The sequence below is a fragment of the Hyalella azteca genome, unplaced genomic scaffold (assembly GCF_000764305.2).
Source record: "Hyalella azteca isolate HAZT.00-mixed unplaced genomic scaffold, Hazt_2.0.2 contig16719, whole genome shotgun sequence".
Taxonomy (NCBI): Eukaryota; Metazoa; Arthropoda; class Malacostraca; order Amphipoda; family Hyalellidae; genus Hyalella; species Hyalella azteca.
This window is the reverse complement of record NW_025946528.1, coordinates 125,932-133,607: the sequence shown is the minus strand read 5'-3', so window position 1 is coordinate 133,607 and position 7,676 is coordinate 125,932. Positions and strand designations below refer to the sequence as shown.

Here is a 7,676-nt window from a genome sequence, read left to right as displayed (position 1 = left end):
AGTTATATTATTTTGGAATTAGTAGAAAATGTATTTATTTGTAATGCCCAGGGCGATCTGCTCCTTGACATGTGCCTCCGACCTGTTATCTACCGACCTGTTATCTACCGACATGTTATCGGGAAATTTGACTCAATGCGAGTTGTAGTCGAGGCTGTTGATATTTAATCAATCAGTTGTGTGCAGGGAGCCGATGCTGTAGGCGGCGAAGCGCCTCGTGAGAAATAAGAAAAAAATATGCCTTGTTATAAATATGGCGGACTCTGTAAATATTATATCATAACATATAATATTGGTATTCACATCTATATCTATAAAGTCTTCGGCTCCAATTCCATTTTCAATAAAATTATTGACACCAAGTCAATCGCCATTGTGGGCAACGATGTTGATTAGCGTGGGTTACTGCAGAACGCGGAAGATCCGACCACTCGAAGATTTGGAAGTCGAATTTTCGTAAGCAATCTATACAGATGCACGGCGAACTCTCGTCTGTGGGTTTATCGTTGCAGATCGAAGTATATGAGTGTAGGCAAGTTTTCAGAGCAAACCAAAAAATTCATTCGCAAACTTGTCAGTTGGCTATTCAATCTAATAGAATAATATATCGGAAATTAAAATACACTTTACTTTATGATAAAAGGTGTTAAATGATTGTAAGATGGAGACATATTAACTAATTATATGTTAATTTGATATTATTCCTTATTGACGCATTTTAAAAACAATTAATGGTCCTCTAATCATTCTCAGTCACTTCTATAGTTTTATCAAGTTCCAAATGTTATGTTGTAGTTCTTCATTGGCCGCTATCCCGTTTTTTTAATGGCCGCTATCCCGTTTCTGATTTCAGTTTTCGCTGATTAATTCAGTCTCCTGTGAAAGTGTTTACCTACAAATGAATACAAGGTAAAATTCGATCACACGATTATTGAAAAATCTTTATTTATGTCTTAGATAAATATTAGTGAAAAGTTAAATTGGTCATCGTCGGTTGTTAGCCATTGTCATCTTCGGTTGGCAGCCATGTCTGCCGGTTGGCAGGGATTCGATTTCAATTTACACGGTGGAACAGAAGTATAAAGGGTCTCGATCTTTGCTGTGAATTCTGGCATTGATACCTTCGTCGGTGCTGCGTCATATCCTAATCAACTGTGAATGAGTCGGTTCTATTGTGACATCACCCACATGTGCCTCAAGTTAGTGATGTTTCGAGTACTTGAAATGATTAAATTGTCTGATGTCAGTAATTAAAATTCGTTAGCCTGTTACTCTTGTGAGATTGAAATCGAATCGCTGCATTTGACATGCAAAGACAGCCAAGTTTAGAAAAATTGTTCATACCTACTGCCACTCGTGGAAGCAGGTGTGGATAATCTTTGCATACTTACCAAGAAATGCGGATTGAAGGATTTGAAGCTCTGTCATCTGTGTTTATTGCCAATTCTTCGTCTGGAATTTAGAGGGGCACTATATGAACACTAACAAATTTCATATTCGATATTGTTACCTATTGACGGAAGTGAAATTTTTCTTCTTAATCTAGCTGATACTTTTTGACAAATTAAGTGATTGAACAGGATTGATGTTGAAACCATCATAACTTCAATTTAAGACACTCACTCAGGAATATGTTTTGAGCTGTGAATCATTTTCAGAGATTTGAAACAAAATTTCTTATCTGCTTTCATTTGCTGTCGTGTAGATATCTTGCCTAACTTGATAATTTTACTGTCCCCTTGGATTTTTCTTCATTAATAGGTAAATTATGGGTTAATATAATCTTATTTTTGTTGATGGATGAGAGACATGATTGTTTGATTGCTTAAATGACTGAACAAATTAAGTCAATGATCAAATGATATGCCATTTATTGAGTGATAACTTTGGCAGATACTACAAGCAATAGGATTTCAGATTTAACAAAAATACTTGCGTTAAGTACTGCCAGATTGCTAATTGACAAGGAATGACTGTGGGGTAGCAAAATAGTACCAAATACCGGTAGCTGTTTTCCAATTCTGCTTAGAAAAAATAGTAACCCAAATTTCATATGACCTCATTTCAAATATATTATTGTATATATTCCACTACTTAATATTATATAGTAATATAATGATTCTACAACCTCTTTTAATTAAGTGACATCAAATTCCATTATTAATTGAAAAATAACTTTTGTGCTGGTTACCAATAATCATAAGTAGGTGTGAACAGGAATTGGCTGACATTAAATATTAATCTGACATTAAATCTCTAAATATATCAAATCATACCAAGTTTCTTGAGAAGTTTAGACTAATAACTATTTTTCTTCATGTAGAAAGTTTACATCATGCCAAGTGCTAATCAAATATCAATAAATCTAATGAAGTGTTGCACTACCATGCTGAGGCCAAATCTTTATATATGCTCTCCACACAACTGCAAAAATATTCTACTAAAGCATGTGAGTAAATTTTACCTTTTTGTTTACTTGTTGAGGATAATTTTTATTTCAAAGTTAAGGTGCATGTTAGATATTTGTTCTCATATATGATGGTATTGCTGAAAAATATGTATATATTGCTTTGAATATTGCTTTCATTTCAGTTGCATTAGAATGCAAGTAAAGTCTAGATGACAGGAATATTAGTAAAACATTGATCTTTTCTGATCTCCTATTTGTTATTACAGCCCCTCAGGGGGGACTTCTGACGCGTGTCTGTGCTCGTCAGAAGTCCTATGGGATCTCGCATTCCTAGGGGGATTCTTCCTGAGCGCCCCACCGCTGAGCTCGCGGTTTCTGACAGCAGGTCTCAGTTGTGGGGTTAAGTTATTATGTAGGTAGGATACCTTACATTAAGTTATAATGTAGGTAGGATTCCTTACATTAAGTTATTATATAGGTAGAATTCCTTACATTAAGTTATTATGTAGGTAGGATTCCTTACATTTCCCTTCTCTGTCTCTCTCGTGCGGGCTGCCGACGTCCCTTGTAAGCGACCTCTTGTTCGAGTGTCTTAGTTTCTGTTGCTTTTCACCTGTCCCTCCTTAATTGTCACTTCTTCTCTTTGAGATGCTAACGATGCTTCTTTCAAGCCAGCTTCAGCGGGCTGGACACTTGAAACCTTCCACCCCTTGTGGGTGATGAACAATTTTGGATTTGAGAATCTTTTGATAACTGTGACCTTCCACCGCGTTGGTGATATCATGTTGACTTCCGGTGCGAGATAGCTAAATAGCTGAAGCGCTATTAAACATTTGGCCTCTAAATTAACTAACTAACTTGTTATTACAGCTGTTTTTGCGGTTCGAGATGGTTGCTCCAACCTCGACACTATTGATGGAACTGCTCAGCCATTCCTATCCGTCTTGACTTTAACTCCTTCAGGAGAAGCCGGACCTAAGAAATACCTTGGCAAGCAGTAAGTTAATTGTGAAGAAGTTTACTTCGGATCCATTAATTCATAAAACATTTTATGCAACTGTAACGTTTGCTCACGTGTCATTGTATATTATAGATCGAAATAATTTCTTTATTTTCCGCCTTTCATTCTGAAGAACTTCAGCAGGCTAGGTGTCGACATTGTAACTTTATTTCGGGCACAAAACATCTCCCTAGTGTGCGAGTTGTATAGTAAGGTTCGTTTAACGTTATGGTAGAATTCATTTATTTTGCATGACTGATATGAGCCGAATTGTGTTGAACATCATAGTAGCAGTACTGAAAAAAGTTGACTGGGAATTCACAGCGACCCTATTAAAGTTTTCAGCTGAAATTCAGTCATTCGCTTTCAGGCCCGTTTACACTAGGGGCAACACACGGGCGTCAATCGCTTCATGTAGGCAACGAAGCTATTGGCAAGCTAGCGATTCGCAGTCGCCCTGCCTCATGCAACACAAGCGCTACACTGAGTACACTCAGTCAGTAGACGACTGTCTGTGGTCTAGCGAAGTTGTCTGCATACGCTAGTCCCTAACAACAATATGTCAACTAACGCTACACCCGTTTTGACTCTCTTTCTAGTAGAGTGGCTGATTGAACTTTATCGAGACCATGAATACTTATAGAGACCATGAATACCTATAGAGACCATGAATGCCTATAGAGACCATGAATGCCTATAGAGACCATGAGTGCCTATAGAGACCATGAATGCCTATAGAGACCATGAATGACGGCAGGGCACGGCAGGGCACGGCAGAGCACGGAAGGGCACGGCAGGGCACGGCAGAGCACGGCAGAGCATGGCAGGGCACGGCAGGGCACGGAAGGGCACGGGAGGGCACGGCAGAGCATGGCAGGGCACGGCAGAGCACGGCAGGGCACGGCAGAGCATGGCAGGGAAAGGCAGGGCACGGAAGGGCAAGGCAGCGCACGGCAGGGCATGGAAGGGCAAGGCAGCGCACGGCAGGGCACGGCAGAGCACGGCAGGGCACGACATGGCATGACACGGCACGACCCGGCACGACTCGGCATGACATGGCATCACACGGCATGATACAGCATGACATGACGTTAATTGTGAGAGATTCACAAGGGGAACACGTGCTGATTTTTCCATGCTTATCCTTCTGTGATGCGGCGGCATACCAGCCTTGTTTACTTCTCGTCTATTGAGATTCTATCATTCTGGTATTTGCGCACCGATATGATACTGAAAGTTATAATAAAATATATAACAGGGCAATCGCCCACATGTGTCGCTACAGGTATTTAAGCAAGTGTCTCGTCCAGCCGCTGCATTAAAAGTCACCAGTCGAGAAGATGGGATCTTTGGTAGGCGTCTTACCGGCCCTCGTGGCCGCGATATCTTGCTTCACGGCGCTGGCCATCGCTGAGGACCTTTGGATGTGCTAGTGAGGGATTAAGGGATTAAGGCTAGCAAGTGTAATCGCACAAATGAATATCATTCAAAAAAATTGTTTTACACTATTTGTGTCTCAGAATTAAGTAACTTACAAAATTTACTATATATCATTCTACTAATGAAATTTACTATACCACCCCAGACGTCCCCATCCAGCGGTACCTCAACGCCTACAACAACACTGACCCTAACGGCCCCTACTACGAGTTCTGGACTACTCCCCCGACCTGAGGGATCAGGGCATGGATGACTCCATTAAAGTCATCTGCGGCTCTGGCATGTGAGTGAACGTTTTTCAACGACAAATTCGAGTTTCGGTGAAATATCATGTACAAATCGAAAACGGTGAAGGAATATTAGGATGGTGTTGACAGAAGTTCATGTGACTATCTTTCCAAGACTATAAAATTTATCATCAAGTTGAGTGTCACGTTCGTTCTCTAATCTCCAGTGTCACCTCTGAGTCATAGTAACTGCATGCATGTAACTCATTTTTTGATCGTGAAACGCAACTGAAAATAAGATCAGGGGTGATTATTTACTTCTATTCGTGATAAGATTTGAAAACTTACCCCCGTCTGATTCGCCTGATGTTTTGACTAGCAAATATTATTTGCTATTATATAATTAATACTTCTCTCTAAAGATATTGCTTCTCTTCGGTGTGCATTTAAACCCTCATAAACTTGCTGCATCTTCCTTTCAGATGGTTGTTGTATGATGGTACTACTACGCTGCAGAGAAAGAAGTTCCTGCTTTATTCATCAATGGCAACGGGTGCCACAACTATGCGTATTCCTATTACTATGTAAGCAAACAGAAGGGTTTATAACTCGAATGCATTTAATAAATGGGAATACAAAAAACACTGAGTGTATGTATCACATTGGATGTATTAACATTTACTTCTATTTCCTGGCAGGATAAGATATCTTCTCTGCGGTACGCGGGCAGTCCCGACGGTGTGGACGACGACTACTACAACCTCTACCAGGGAGGCGGCTTCACGAGCAATGAATTCAAAGGCAACACAAACGCCCCGGACGTCGCCTACTTGGATATGAAGGTGTCCTCCTTGATTACAAGTGGAAAATCGCCATGGACTTTCTTCACGTACGTCTTGTGTGATAATTCAACCCAAATATCTGAGGGACGAGTATATGCTTTGGTTTAGTTTTGCGTCTTTTACGATATGGTGGAAATTAGTTTACGCATCTGATGATAAGCGTAGTAAGCAATCAGGTACTTCACAAGAAAGTAAATGCTTCTAAAAACGAGAGCAGCAGTGCACTGTAGATACGATTAAGCGAGTACGTTGATAATAACAGATTACAGCCCTGTTTAGGTAGCAGAGGTACGGGAATATTGATGCTAGCAGATGGGTACTTAGAAGTAAGGATCTGTGCCACATGATGTGAGGATACGTGCTTCACATAAAGTGAAGAAACGTTTCTCGTACAGCGTGGATTCGAGCCTGATGAAGGTTAATGCTGTCATTGGTGCGCAGGGGCCAGAACTACACCGGGGAGGCCGTGTGCGTGTATCCTTGGGTCGACAGCGGCGTTAATTACTTTACAGCTGCATCAGTAAGGAATCAAAAAAAATTTACGTGTCCTTTTTGTCTGTCCTATTGAGAGTTTTTCTCCTGTTGCTAGCGAGCGTATCGTGATGGTCATTACAGCAATAAAATATTAATTGTGTGTGTAAAAAAAATTGGCATAATGATCGTAATACAAAAGGTATCACTGTAACAATATCCAAATGCATTGATTTGATATTGTTTCATTTATGTTGTTCATTTGCATTTGAGCGCCTAATGAACCGTGACCGAGTGCTCTGTATAAAATTTCAAATAATCTATTTTTTTGATTTATTACATTGTATAAATAAAAATTTATACATTGTTGTATAAATGTGACATGGACAGCGCCATGTTCCGAAATTGAAGGCTTTTTCTTTTATGTACGCTAACTTGAGAATGCTGCTTCACTCACTGAGGCAAGTTTAGCTGACCTCTCAAAGCCCTGCAGGTCAACATCTCGCCATGACAGGATATATGGGCGAGCAGAGAAACATAACTAGCGAACATCAACGAAGTGCTCATTACTTTCTAGCGCAGCCAAAGCTGTTGATTTTTTTTCGGTATTTCTTAGCTCTAATCATATTCATAGCGCACATATCAATGTTCATCCTGCATTTTTTACTTTCCCAAGATGTCATACTACTTGGGCTTAGCGGACAACTCGATCAGGTCGGTGGCCATGGGCTGCCTTTCCGACAACATCCATGGTGGGCATCCACTGACTGCATGAAGTCGAAGACGTCCTGCCTTGATAACTAAATGAATATATATACTATATTGCCTTGATAACTAAATAAATATATGTTTCCAAACATCACAGACGTTTCTCATCCATATTTTGGAATCGCAATCACGTAACAAAAAAATGTTGCCTACATAATACACTTGTCAATAACTTGATAATTATATCAAATTACTGATATTGATATCAGTTTATAATGCGAATAAAACGTTTTCATAATTTTAAAATTAACAAAAAAGTATGAATTGGTCTTATTCAGTTGCACATGAGTAAGATTTTATTGTAACAAATAAATTTTTAAAATGAATTTTAAATCATTTAATCTATTTTGTAATTAGTGTTTGCTGAGCTGAAAGATTTATCTAAATACCAACAATTCTAAGGAAACTTGTTAAAATAGTGACCATGCAGTGACCAAAGACTTTATGAGATGCCTTGGATATTGGGCTAAGATATTGAACATTTCTATAAAACCGTTAGAGGAAACATGCTATGCACA

The 7,676-nt window shown here is 39.4% G+C and overlaps 1 long non-coding RNA gene across 1 annotated transcript; it reads left to right on the top strand.

Moving 5' to 3' along the window:
* The first annotated feature begins 4,998 nt into the window (after positions 1 to 4,998).
* Positions 4,999 to 7,210, top strand: LOC108676421. Its single transcript, XR_001931174.2, has 5 exons — positions 4,999 to 5,133; positions 5,560 to 5,661; positions 5,776 to 5,966; positions 6,361 to 6,439; positions 7,067 to 7,210. It is a non-coding gene; the product is annotated as an uncharacterized LOC108676421 (long non-coding RNA).
* Positions 7,211 to 7,676: the final 466 nt, after the last annotated feature.